Raw genomic sequence first — 14,356 nt, forward strand, 5'->3', positions numbered from 1 at the left:
AGATCTCTTTGTACACAACATTTCAATTAGTGGAAATACAATGTTTCCGTACTTGCAACATTGAGAAAATCCTTTCTTGCCATGGTCAAATCGATTAGTTTCTAACTTGAAGTTTAAAGACTGACAGTGTTCACATTTAATATTCATGTCACCAGAGGAATGCTCAAAAATTAAAGTTTCTCTGTTTGAAACTGTTTTAATCCTTTTTGCATTTCGGTCAGCATTACTCTGTCATTTTTTTGCATTTCTCTCCTGCCTTTGTTCAAGGGACTCATTTTGTCAAGACAGGCTTTTTTGTCTTGCATCTGAGGCAAGCCTTGTTTCTCTATGCTCATCAGTCTCATTTTGCCGAGAAAGACGCATTTGCTCTGCGACTGAAGCAAGCCTTGTCTTTCTCTGCTCAGTGGTTTCTTTTTGTCGAGAAAGCTGTTTTTGTGCAGCTTTAGCTCCTTTTCTCTCCTCTTCAGTGCTGTATTTTCTAGGAGGCATTCTTAAAAGAAATTACGTTAAGACATAGTTTTTATGTAAAACAGATGATTGCCAATGCAAACAAATGTTCACCTTCCCCCTGACACGCTCAATTTGCGTTCAGCAGTGGCAACTTCACCCCATTGGCTAGTACAGTTATGCAAGCAACCAATAAGCTATCGGCGACAAACAGACACTTAAGCCGCCTATAATAAAGATACTCTGAGTTAAGCTTTTCTGGTATGAAGGTAAATTACTAGACCTTGTGCTCTCCATCACATCATAGTAGAGAAAACAGTCATAAATAAATAATTGCAATGCAGTGGAATACATATAGGCACATAAAAAGCAAAATAAAAATTAGGAAAATAGAGAAGGAACTAAGCCTAAAGGGAATATAAGAAGGCTTTCAAAAGAGGGTGATATTTAAAAAGAGTATTAAAAGATGATAATGGTTAATAACAGCTGTTTCAGAGGAAATTTTAATAAAATATGGTTTCTTGTTTTTATATTTCAAGTTACACAATAGTATATGCATACATTTCCTCTGTGCAACTCTCAAACAGAAACACATAGAGTAAATGTGAAAGCTATATACCACTCTTCCATTTTATTGACTCTAAAGCAGAAATTTAACCACTAGGTTATGCTGAGAATGGAGGGAGAAGTAGGTAAAAGAAGACCATTTATTATTCAACATATATATGTTGAAGGCTTATTGTGTAGTAAGCACTGTGTTAGGTAAATTGAATACCAGTGTTAAGGTAACATGACCTTTGTACTCACAAGGTTATAGTCCAGTGATTCCAGGCAAATAGAACAACATGCACAGGCATTGAATTGTGAAGGAATATGGTACCTTAACATGGTTTGTGAAACTAGAAAGTAGAATACATCTCACAGAAAGTTTTAGACATTACAGTAAATCTTAAAAGATATCCAGAAGTTAGATTATAAATCTGGAAAAATAGACAATGACTAGATTATAAAGGATCTTATATGGTAACTGAGGCATTTGGATTTTTTTTTCTATGAAGAGAAATAATATAAATGATTTTATTTTATGTTTATAGCTCTTTTGTGTAACTAAAAGCCTTTTCAATATTCCAATGAATTTTCTTAGAATCTCTTTAATATATTAATAATCTGTTTTAATTAATAATATATAATTATTTTTCTAACTATAAAGTTATATAAAATATGAAAAAAATGGGGAAGTATGGTAAGAAGACAAAAGTATATCTGTTATTCAACCACTCAGAGAATATCATTAACATTCTGATGTATTTCCTTCAAGCATTTTTCTAAATATGTGTGTGTATATATATATTTGTATTGTGTATCAAAAATACTACAATATCATGGACATTTTTTTCTGCTTTTTAATAGTCTTTCAAAACATAATTTAATGACTAGAGATGACATTTTGGTGTATGGAAAGATCTATTTTATTTATTAAGGACTAATTTAGTAAATCTTTAAAAACATGGGCTGAAGAGTCAAACAGAACTAGGCTTGAGTCGTTGATCTGAACTTGCCAGCTAGATGTCTTAAGAAACTCGATTTCTATAAACCTCAACTTCTTCATCTGTAAAATGGGGATCAAAAAGAATATACTTTATAGGTTATTGTAAAAATTAAATAAAGTGTGGAAAACAGTTCAAAGCATAGTGCATAGAGATATTAAGCATCCAATAAATAAATAGTAACTACTATAAATATTAATAAATATAATTATTATATATAATGAAATATTAACAACTATTCTTCTGATGTTTCAGTGTTTATAAAGCGAAGTTAACATACACAATGACTAACAGATGGTATTTATTAGCATGTAACCCTCAATAGCCGCTAATATTGTTTTTTTCTGATAAGGAGAACTGAATGCTATTTAGGTTGCTTGTTCTACAGAAAGCAATTCTTTTTTTTCTTAGTATTTAATAAAAACTTATTGTTCACACACCAAAAAAGATATTTTTGAAATCAGGAGCATTCAAATCAAAATATGGAATGGCTTTTGATTTGTATTTTTCTAATAGCTAGTGAAGTTGAGCATTTTTTCGTAACTTTTGGCCATCTGTATGTCTTCTTGGGAAAAGTGTTTGTTCAGGTCCTTCTCTATTTTTTTAATGGGATTGTTTGTTTTGTTGTCATTGAGTTGTATGTGTTCTTTGTGTATTTTGAACATTAGCACCCTATTGGAGGTGCCGTTTGCAAATATCTTCTCCCATTCAACTGATTGGCTTTTTGTTTTGTTGATGCTTTCTTTTGGCTGTGCAGAAGCCTTTTAGTTTGATGTGGCCCTATTTATTTATTTTTGCTTTTACTTTTTAACTTTTTATTGAATTAATTGGTGTGACATTGGTTAATAAAATTATACAGGTTTCAGGTGCACAAGTCTACATCATCTGTATATTGCTTTGTGTATTCACCTTCACAAGTCGAGTCTCCCTCCATCACCATCTATTCCCCTCCACTCTCTTCTACTTCCTCTCATGCCCCCTTTTCTTTCTGCAATTCCCACATTGTTATCTGTGTCTAAATTTTTTTCTTTATTTAATCCCTTCACCTTTACCACCTGCCTCTCAACACACCCTCACCCCTCTAACAGCCATCGGTCAGTTTTACTTCCCTTGCCTTTGAGATTCCTTTCCCCAAAACCTATCTGAGGGAAAATGATAAATCTATATACTTTCCTCTCAAAATTAAGATAAACTTAAAACTTCTCTAAAAAATAAAGTCTGCTGTTTAAAAACTTGAAAGAAAGAAAGAAAGAAAGAAAGAAAGAAAGAAAGAAAGAAAGAGAAAGAGGAAAGGAGAGAAAGAGAAAGGAGGGAGGGAAGGAGGGAGGGAAGAAGGAAGGAAGGAAGGAAGGAAGGAAGGAAGGAAGGAAGGAAGGAAGGAAGGAAGGAAGGAAGGAAGGAAGGAAGGAAGGAAGGAAAGAAAGAAAGAAGGAAGAAAGGAAGGAAGACAAGCAACTGGACCGGCTTTTATAATTTATTAGTTACTCCAAGGTAGCCAAACCTAAATAAACAGCTTAGGGAATCTACCTCCTGCTTAAGCCACTCAGCTTTGGGGCTGGTGCTTGGCCCGAGCTGCCAATGGCTTTTCAGACCAAGTCCTTACCAGCAATGCTTATCTTCTTTGCTCTAGTGTTCCCTCTCAGAACAGTGCTCTGCTGGCAGGAATACATATATACACCTCCCTCACTATTTTTGTAAGAAACTTAGAATACTAGAAAATTGTAGAATTCTAAAGCTGCAAAGGATTTTAGTGTGCATCTAAGTCTGTGGTTTTTAAATGTAGCTGTAATCAAAATCATTTGGGACTGTTGATAAAAATAAAAATTTTCAGACCTAACCTCTGATAACCTAATTTTGTATACTTAACAAGTTCTGTGGATTTTTTTTATATACAACCAGGCTTATAAATCACTAATTTGCTTCAACTTTTCACCTAAAATACAGCAGTGAGCTAATCCAGGCAAGAATTGTATCTCCTCTCCATTATATCCCTGATCCCAGAAATCTAAGTGGCACTGAATAAGTAAATACCTGCTGAAATGAATGTAAAACCACAGTGTAGCCTCAGATTGCTCATTTGTATTTATGTTTACTCATCCTTGTTTCAAAAAGGATTTAAGCCAGTTTACAAATAGTCATGTAAAATCTCTTTTCATCCTAAATCAGACGTGGATTCAACTGTAGAATAACCCAGGGGGGGATCAGCAGCTCTGTCTGCTTCCTAGATTAAATCTAATCCTAAATTAGTAATGTCACCCTACTGAGAATTGTGTAGGGCTTTTTTTTTCCCATGAAAAATTCCATCATGGAGAGGTATTGCGATACTGCCTTATGGTCATATGAACCTGCATTCCAATCTTCCTCTATGCACAACACCTACCTTATGGTGGCTCTGTAGTCCTGGAAAATATACTTAACCCTTCTTTATACTAATCCTTGAAGTGATAAGATTTAACTCATTTTTATTTCACAAATATCAATTGAGCATCTAGTATATGGCAGGTACTATTTTAAGCACTTGGGAGACAAAACAAACAATGGCCACTCTCATGATGCTTTTAATTTATGAGACATAATTCTGCCTATTTCAGATGGTTGTTATGAATGAGAAATGGCCATAAGGTCCTGAGATATTTTCAAGTATTCCACAAATGTTCATTCTCTGTCCCACCGTTAATTCCCTTCAAGTTCTATGCACAAGCAAAAATACCATTGGGAAAAACAATTCTCTCAAATGTTCCCTTTCAAGAAAAAGAAAATGTAATTCTAAAGAAAAATCAGGCAAAGTCTTATGTCCAAAGGAGCCTCTTGGCTTGTAGGTGGGCTCTTTCTTTTATGCAAAATTCATGGAATTTACAGTTTCATTTAGAATTTTTCACCTTGACTGCCCCCCCCCCCCGGAGGAGAAAGTATTCACATTATTCACATTTGTGCAGAGTTTTAGAGACAGCTATACATTAGATGGAATCAGTATGCATCAGCAAGAAGCATATGTCCACACACATTCTTAGGAGCACTAAGCTCCATTTCAGAAGGTTTATAGCTTAGTGAAATGAATGTAGATGAACTTTCGAACAGTAGAGACAACTTCATAACGAACTTGATAATAATCACATTGCAACTGTGTCTCAGAGAAGGGTCCATAGTCCTGCAATGCAATGCTATATGGCCATTGAATTTCTATCACTGTTTCCCAGAATATCTTCATCAAACTAATTTCCCTCCATTTTTATCAAGAATGAATACTAATTCCAACACAGAGATGTTGATGTTATATTGTGAAGCTGACCTGATAGCTGACACCCCCAATCCTGGCACCTCCATGCCTAACATTAGGCATACATTTCCTGTGGTTTGAAAAACCTTTCTACCCCTCCCTTTCACCCACCACTGTTCTCATTGTCCCTTAAAACACAACTCATGTAGGTTTCAAGTATATACATTTCTTTTTTTCTTTTTTCATTAAATTTATTGGGGTGACATTGGTTAATACGATCATGTAGGCTTCAAGTATACATTTATATGAGACATGATCTTATTAACCAATGTCACCCCAGTAAATTTAATTTAAAATTAATTAATTAAAAATAAAAAGAGCTCATGGCTTATAATCCTTTCGGAAACCTTCCACAGTTCCCATGTGGCCCGTGGTGGGTTTCCATCTTCCAACTTCTCCAAAACTTATTCTCTAGGCAACTCCTTCACTGTGAAAAGAAACTACAAAACAAAAACATTAAGTCTATATTTTATATCAAATTAGAAGCCGTGATTGAAAGAAGTATAAACTAAAATCCATATTTTTTATTGATTGATTTCAGAGAGACAGAGAGAGGAAAGGAGGGACAAAGAGAGAAGTATTCATCTGTTGTTCCACTTAGTGGTGCACTCATTGGTTGCTTCCTGTATGTGCCCTGACTGGGGAACAAACCCGCAACCTTGGCATTTTGCAGAGATGCTCGAACTGACTGAGCTAATCAGCCAGGGCCTAAAATCCATTTACACAAAGAAGTGTACCTAGCTGAAATGTAGAAACATCTTTGATAAGTTAATTATAGCTCATAAGATTCATAAACCAAAAAATTTCACAGTGTCAATCTTGTTCCTGTATTATCTTAGAAAAAAAAATGCACTGTTTTCAACTGGAAGAAAAAAAAAATCTGTTAAGTTTCATGGAGAACCATCAACAATTTGGTATATATTTAGAAATCAATGGAATTTTTTTTTCCTGTAACATTTTAAGCATTTAGGTCCCCACATGAATCTAAGTCTCCAGAGAAGGCCCAGAGTGCTTGATCCAGGTTGCCCGTGCCTGCAGAAATGAAACTGCACACTGCCCACTGAAGAAGGAGATTGCTCTGCTTCCTTCCGTCTATCATGTATAACAGGAGTCCCCAAACTTTTTACACAGGGGGCCAGTTCACTGTCCCTCAGACCGTTGGAGGGCCGGACTATAAAAAAAACTATGAACAAATCCCTATGCACACTGCACAAATCTTATTTTAAAGTAAAAAAACAAAATGGGAGCAAATACAATATTTAAAATAAAGAACAAGTAAATTTAAATCAACAAACTGACCAGTATTTTAATGGGAACTATGCTCCTCTCACTGACCACCAATGAAAGAGGTGCCTCTTCCAGAAGTGCGGAGGGGACCAGATAAATGGACTCAGGGGGCCGCATATGACCCGCGGGCCGTAGTTTGGGGACCCCTGATGTATAACATCACCTGCATGTCTCTGGCATGATAACCTTTGGTTATAAAGCAAAAAGTATCTGTACCCAGGACAGTAAAATAAGATGAGCAAAGAGTCTCTGGATAACCACTCCACCTCTGTTCTGTCACTATGCAGCACATGTCACCGTAAGAGCTGTTTCTGTATCTGCCTTTCCCCCCAAAAATCCAAATAACCTGCATTAGTTGAGTGCTTATATGTGACAGACACTATGCTGAAAAATTTTTAATTATCAACCTGTTCCATTTTCACGGTATTCTTAAGTAGTAGGTGTAATTATTATCCCTATTTTACACATGACTAAAATGGAGGCTCACAGAGACAAGATTGAGCCACATACCCAAAGCTCTTACTCTTCATTGCTCACTACGCTGTCATAGACCATAGACTCCCCTGGGAAAGAGAACATCTTTATTAGTTTATTTAGAAACCACTTAGCGAACATAGCACCAGGCTTTTGGTACATACTTGGGAAATATTTGTTGTTTTGACTAAATGTATTAGAGGTACAATATGGCACAATGCTTTCTGGAATGCAACTGCAAACTGTATTTTCAAATTTTGCTATGTCTGCTAAGATCTGACAAATCTAGAAGGGAACTGGAAGTCAAGCATTCCATTTCCCACACTGGGGCCTTTCTATCCCAGGCACAACTGCGAAACTCGACCTCATGAAGGAAACAAACCTCAGTGAATACCAAGGCACCAAATAGGAAAAACAATGTGTAAATGTCAAGTTTTTACAAACAGAAAGATAATAACTTTGGGGTTTTGCATCGCTCTTTATCATTCCCAACACAAAAATTACACCTGGTTCTAAAAATTACATCTCTAAGATGATGGCGAGGCAAGTTTCTTTCATTTTATAACCTAGTGAAATTAGCCTTTCCAATCAAATGTGTATGATAGGACTTCTAACTCCTAGTCTATTTTTCCTCGTGGATTTTATGACATCAAACAATGAACAGGATTTATTCTAAGACCATTCTAACCTTAAAATGACTAAATTACCTCTGTTATCATTTAAGACCCCTACCTTTCTCCCACACAAGTAAGACAGTAAGATCACACTTCTGATTATACACTTTCAGCCTCAGTTTTACTAGAAAAACTCCAAGCTGCCCCAGTGCTCAATGCCTGATGAAATGGATAAAACTCCCAGGAGACCACTATTAGTGTCCCATTGACTAATACATTGAATAAAGGATCGTTCCTCTACTAAAAAAAATTAAAAAAAAACAAAGACTAAAGAGAACATTAACTCTAGTGAGTTTCAGCAAGCTACAAGTTACTCCCACCTCCAATACATCCAGGTAAGGGTGGAGGGGAGAGCTTCAGAAATGGCGACTTGAATATTTCAACCAAAGCAATAGGCCTCAGGGTAGTTACACAATATGCTAATTTTTTATAATTTATTAATAAATCTCAGTACCTTCTTGAAGAAGCCACATTATACTTTGTTATTTAAAGTATTATTTATATAATCATGCAAGGGGAGATCTACTTTCTCCTCCACTAATTATTTCTGTGCCTTTCTGTCACAGTGCTTTAAACACTCATTCATCAAATATATATTGAGCAAAAATTATACACTATGATGGGTGCCTGGATGCCAAATAAATGAGATATTCTTTCCCTCCAGAATTTTACAACCTTGAGGTATGAGAAGGCAATAAGGAGGAATGTACAGTACCATTCTTAGAGCTGATGTGTTGTAGTGGAATCTCTGTCACTCAGTTCTAACATTATAGAGTTGTGTGATTTTTTTTTTGAAAAGTCTCTAAACTTTGATTTTTTATTCTTTTAAATGTCAATATGACGTTTGATATAAATAAAAAAAATTAAACATTTTTTACTCCTACTATTTGCCAGATACTCTTCTGAATGCTTTAAATGCTATATTGCATTTAATCCTTTTGTTAGTCTTAATCAAGAGTTGCTATTATTATTCCCATGTTATTGATGAGGAACTCTAGAGATTAAATAGCTTGCTCATGGCCAGATAGCTAACAAGTGCTAGTCCGGGTAGTGAACACAAGCCACCAGAATCCAAAGCCTGTGAACTGAAGAAGTGCATGTCAGCAGTGAGAACCATGGGAACAATAAGGCAAAGAATTCTAAGGCCAGAAGTTTCCATTGCCCTTAGAATAAAGACACATTCCAGCGGTAGAGCGTCGGCCTGGCGTGCGGGGGACCCGGGTTCGATTCCCGGCCAGGGCACATAGGAGAAGCGCACATTTGCTTCTCCACCCCCTCCCCCTCCTTCCTCTCTGTCTCTCTCTTCCCCTCCCGCAGCCAAGGCTCCATTGGAGCAAAGATGGCCCGAGCGCTGGGGATGGCTCCTTGGCCTCTGCCCCAGGCGCTACAGTGGCTCTGGTCGCCGCAGAACGATCCCCCCGGAGGGGCAGAGCATCGCCCCCTGGTGGGCAGAGCGTCGCCCCCTGGTGGGCGTGCCGGGTGGATCCCGGTCCGGCGCATGCGGGAGTCTGTCTGACTGTCTCTCCCCGTTTCCAGCTTCAGAAAAAAAAAAAAAAAAGACATTCCTTTACAGAGAATGCGCCTTCCATTTGCCACCCAGATCCACAGCCATCTCTCCTCTGCCTCATCCTGTGCCCTGGGAGCTGACACATGTCACCTGCATCAGCGGGCTCTTTTGCCTCTGGAGGCAGTAGGATCCTGCCAGTGGGGGGCACTAGCCAGAAGTTGGAGGGAGGAAGGAAATTGAAGTCGGGTTATTTATTCTCTGGTGGCCTCCTTCCCCTTTTGTGGGAAAATTTTGAACTGGTTGCATTATTTCCCAAGTCTCCTATCAGGACCTCTTTCCTCGGCCCTCTCTATCCCTGGTCTCTGTAAGGTCACTGCTACCCCCACCCCTTGCTCCTTTGTTTTAGGGCTGGTAACTACGCCCCACAGTTACTAGGATATGGATATTCAAGTATTCCTAATGATTTTACCACATCCTGCCTATATGTTCATAAACAGTCCTTGTATTAATCCTCCTGAAATCGTCCTAATTATTCTAATCTCAGTGTCCCATCTGTTCCTTCCTGTGACAGACAAATTCACTGGGCTCGTAATGCATTAAATGATCAGCACCTCTAACCCCAATTCACCCTTAATAGTCTAATTTTTCTACTTCAATTTTTAGTATTTCTGTGACATGAACCTTTGCAAATCCTGAAGCTTGCAATCCTAATTACAAGGACTGCATATCCATGTCCTTCTATCTGGAATGTTCCTTCCTAATACTACCCCCTACACACATGCACACACAATCATGCATATTTATACAATCCTGCTACAATCCTGCCATGTGTAATAGGTTTCAGTAATTTTTTTGAAATTAATAAATGGAACCAAGAGCCAAAGAAAAACTTTGCTTCAAGATTTTATCAAATAATTTTGATCCTTTAGGGTTGAATAGCTCATAATATTTTGAAAGGCAGTTTATAATAGATGTTATGTTTTCATCAACACTTATTCTGTGAAGGTGAAGAACATGAGTTTAAGAAACTTAAGTGACTTGTCTAAGGTACCTTAAGTGGTGAGTGTCAGAGCCATGATTTAATCCCCGCTTGGTGTTAATCCATGTCCTACTATGTCACTGTTTTTCTGGGGCTCTGGTTTGCAAGTTAGGGCCCAGCAAAATGTTCAGCAGCTCAGCAAGTTTCTGGCAGGCCAAAAGAGTATAAAGGACTTTTATAAGAACATTCTGGAAAGTATACTCTTTCTTTCTCTCCCTTCCTTCCTTCTTTCCTTCCTTCCTTCCTTCCTTCCTTCCTTCCTTCCTTCCTTCCTTCCTTCCTTCCTTCCTTCCTTCCTCCCTCCCTCCCTCCCTCTTTCTTTCTTTCTTTCTTTCTTTCTTTCTTTCTTTCTTTCTTTCTTTCTTCTTTCTTCTCTTTCTCTTTCTTTCTTCTTTCTTTCTTTCTTTCTTTCTTTCTTTCTTTCTTTCTTTCTTTCTTTCTTTCTTTCTTTCTTCCTTTTCTCTCTTTCTTTATTTGTCTGGCCAGGTCTTTATTTGAGTTTGGGCAGGATAGGGATGAAGAGGACCATGCTGGTGGAAATGAAGCAGGCAATGACAAGTGTGGCTCAAAGCAGCCAGTGGACTGGTTTCTGTGTGAGCTGCTCTCCAGCCACACTGATTTTATCTTCAGCTTCTCCAGGTTCTGGTTGGCCATCTTGAAGGAGCGCGACAGGGTCTGGTTGTCCTTGATGATACCTGGGTTAGCTGGCCGGTTGGTCTTAAGGCTCTGGGTCAGAGCTTGCATTTCTTCTGCCAGCTTCTCCTGGAGCTTCTGGCATTGCAGGACGAGGTCTATCTAATTCGGCTGTCAACTATTTCTGATCCCCTGGCCTGGGCCCTGCCACCCCAGTTGTCCTCCTCACATCCAGATCGGGCTCTCAAGCAGAGACCATGCCTAGCAGCTCACTCCACGTCTTGCTGGTGTACTGCGCCGGCCACTGGAGATGTACTGAATTAGTGACAGGCACCCGCTCCCTGGCTGTGATTGGCAAGTGGCCAGGGGCCAGGAAGCTGAAGAGATCAGCTTTCCTGCCTGCAGCATCCCTTTCAGAAAGACAACCCTGCAGAATACTCACTGATCACTCAGAGACCAGAGTGCTGGCCTGGGCTTTCAGGGCCTGCTGCACGACCTCAGGCCTCCCAGGAACTTCCGCAGACCCATCTCCTGGTGCTTTTCTGCTGCCGGCTCCCGCAGCCTCGCCAGGTTCAGCCCCAGCCTCACCCAGATTTCACCAGCCTGAGCCCCACCCCTTCCGCCCTGGAAACTATGCTTCCCTAGACCTTTTCTCCTCTGTTTATTGCCAGTATAGTCTTCCCATCTACCGTTTTAATGAAACCAAACCAAACACTTTCTGTAGTGAACATGAGTGCCACTTTGCAAGTGCTTTATTTTGGAGCAGAGGAAGGAAGAACACCTGTCTTGAGGGAATCTGATTTGGAACCACTTGAGTGCAGAGAGCCACAGCACTGCTGTGCAACATTAGCCGAGGTAATTCAGCTCCTGGGGCAATTTAATTTGAAACAATTGGAGTTGTGAATGCAAACATGCAGACTTTGCCTCTGGTTTGTAGAGGAGAGGGAACCAAAGGAGCCTTTAGCAACAAGCTAGAAGAGGCAGCTTGGGGGGCAGCAGAGTTGTTACTTGCTTTCTGTGCCAACCCCATAGCACAGTTGTTTCCTACTGAGAACAGCTTCTGTTTGTTCAGTGTGTGTTTGTGAAGACACCGATTTTCAGACACAGGGTTATAATGGCGCATTCACACATCCAAAAACCAGTTAAAGTTGCCCCAGGGGCACATGGCAATGATGCCAGGAGTTCATGTTTGCCCAGAAATGGTCATGGAAATACAGTTTCTGTTGCCTTAGGGTGAGTTCAGGCAAATATTTCAGCCACCCAGTGCCACAGGTTTCTGCCAGAGCACACGGCTTCTGCCCTAACCACTTAGGATGACACTGGTCTCCTCAACAGAGACTTGCCTTGGTTTCTTCACTCCAGACAGCTGAGTTGGGGTTCCATGTCCAAAAGCTCCTTCCTCATCCTGGTCCTCACTGTCATTGCCCACTTTCTTCTATGCCATTCACCCAGGGCAATCAGTCAATGTGCAAACCCTGCCTTGCCAGACCCTGCTTAAAAGATTCCTTATTGCTCATCATGTAAAGCCCAGATCTCTTAACCTGGCTCTACATGACCTGACCTCTAACTAACCATGTAGCCTCAGGGTACAACATCACTTTATCCTCCCCCCACCATGCTAGTAGTGCATAGAACAATGCACAGGGCCCTGAGCATGATCACTTATCTGTGTGTCCTTGCACATGCCATGTCCTTCCTTGCCACATTCCTCCTTCCTTGATCCACTCACTGAGAGATCACTAATCTCTCCTTTGAGAAGCTTTCTCTGATATCTACTCTCTCCTGTCCTCTCCACAGTACTCAGGCATCCCCAAACTTTTTACACAGGGGGCCAGTTCACTGTCCCTAAGACCGTTGGAGGGCCGGACTATAAAAAAAAACTATGAATAAATCCCTATGCACACTGCACATATCTTATTTTAAAGTAAAAAAACAAAACAGGAACAAATACAATATTTAAAATAAAGAACAAGTAAATTTAAATCAACAAACTGACCAGTATTTCAATGGGAACTATGCTCCTCTCACTGACCACCAATGAAAGAGGTGCCCCTTCCGAAAGTGCAGCGGGGGCCGGATAAATGGCCTCAAGGGATCGCATGCGGCTTGTGGGCCATAGTTTGGGGACCCCTGCTCTAGACTTTTTTCCAAAATAGTACTTGTAATTTTCATCATGTATAAGATATCAAACATGAGATATGTCTCACAGAAATGTGAAAATAAGAAAAAGAATTCTAGAAACTAGAATTGATAAAATATGGTATCATAATTTATTCCTGGCCTCTCCCATTAGATCTTTTGAGAGCAAGTGTTCTATAATTCATTTTCATAACGCAATTCCTACCATTATATCTGGTTCATATTAAGATTTTAATAAATGCTTTTTGTTTTTTAATACCAAATGAGATATTATGAGTGGTGAGCCCGGTGATATCTTTAAAGTCTCCTGATATGACCTACAACAGAACCAAGAATGCCAGTCTTGATCACTCCTAAACTTGAGTAGCTGGACATAACAAAAGTAGATTTTCCAAAAAAAAATCTTTTTGAAGCTTTAGAAAAAAAGCTCTGGCTGGTTGGTTCAGTGGATAGAGTGTCAGGCCAGCCTGTTGACGTCTCAGGTTCATTCCCCAGACAGAGCACCCATAAAAAAAATGACCATCTTCTCTTCCCCTCTCTCTCTCTCTTCCACTCCCGCAGACAGTGGCTCGATTGGTTCAAGCTTCAGCCCTGAGCACTGAGGATAGCTCAGTTGATTTGAGCATCTGCCCCAGACAGGGGTTGCCAGGTGGATCCTGGTTGGAGAATATGCACTATCTCCTCTCCTATTAAAAAAGAAAGAAAGAAAGAAAGAAACTTTAGAAAAAGTAAATTATTTACTCAAACCTAAACATCTTCAATGTGCGAGGCTATGCATGGAAGGACCTTCTACTTACATTGTCTAGTGTTACAGTCACCAAATTTTAGTTTTTTCTTTGTAATTTTACCATTTTTCTTTGCCTTCCTTCACTCCAATATTTCTCAAACTGTGAGATGCCTACAAGAGACTGATAGAAAATATCAAAACAAGGTGTCTAGATAGTAGAGAAGCACTAGATGTAGAGTGAGGAAGTTTGAACACTTAGAAACTGCTCCCAGGGGAGGCAACACTTCAGCTGAACCTTAAAAAAATTATAAATACTAATCAATATTTGAGGATCTGGTGAAAGATGAACATTCAACATAGAACAAATAAACTTAGAAGGAATATCTGTATAAAAGAGGTAATAGGACACAGTGATTTAGAAGCACAGGATTTGGTGCCAGATTTTGAATCCCAGGTCTGAAATTCTAGCTGTATGTCTTTAGGAAGTTACTGGACTTGTCTGAGTCTTGGTTTTTGCGTGGGTAAAATGAAGAACAGTATGTAACTCATAGGGTCGTTTTAAGGCTTTGATAAATTAATATATGTAAAAAATTTTAACAAATGAA

The 14,356-nt window shown here is 39.1% G+C and overlaps 1 protein-coding gene and 1 pseudogene across 5 annotated transcripts in view; one reads left to right on the forward strand and one right to left on the reverse strand.

The window, feature by feature from the left end:
• Positions 1 to 14,356, forward strand: part of GRM5 (glutamate metabotropic receptor 5) — a 526,023-nt gene that overhangs the window by 311,421 nt on the left and 200,246 nt on the right. The gene's annotated exons all lie outside the window — the stretch shown is intronic.
• Positions 10,743 to 12,986, reverse strand: LOC136320009 (vesicle transport protein USE1 pseudogene; annotated as a pseudogene).

Source organism: Saccopteryx bilineata, chromosome 1 (genome assembly GCF_036850765.1).
Source record: "Saccopteryx bilineata isolate mSacBil1 chromosome 1, mSacBil1_pri_phased_curated, whole genome shotgun sequence".
NCBI lineage: Eukaryota > Metazoa > Chordata > Mammalia > Chiroptera > Emballonuridae > Saccopteryx > Saccopteryx bilineata.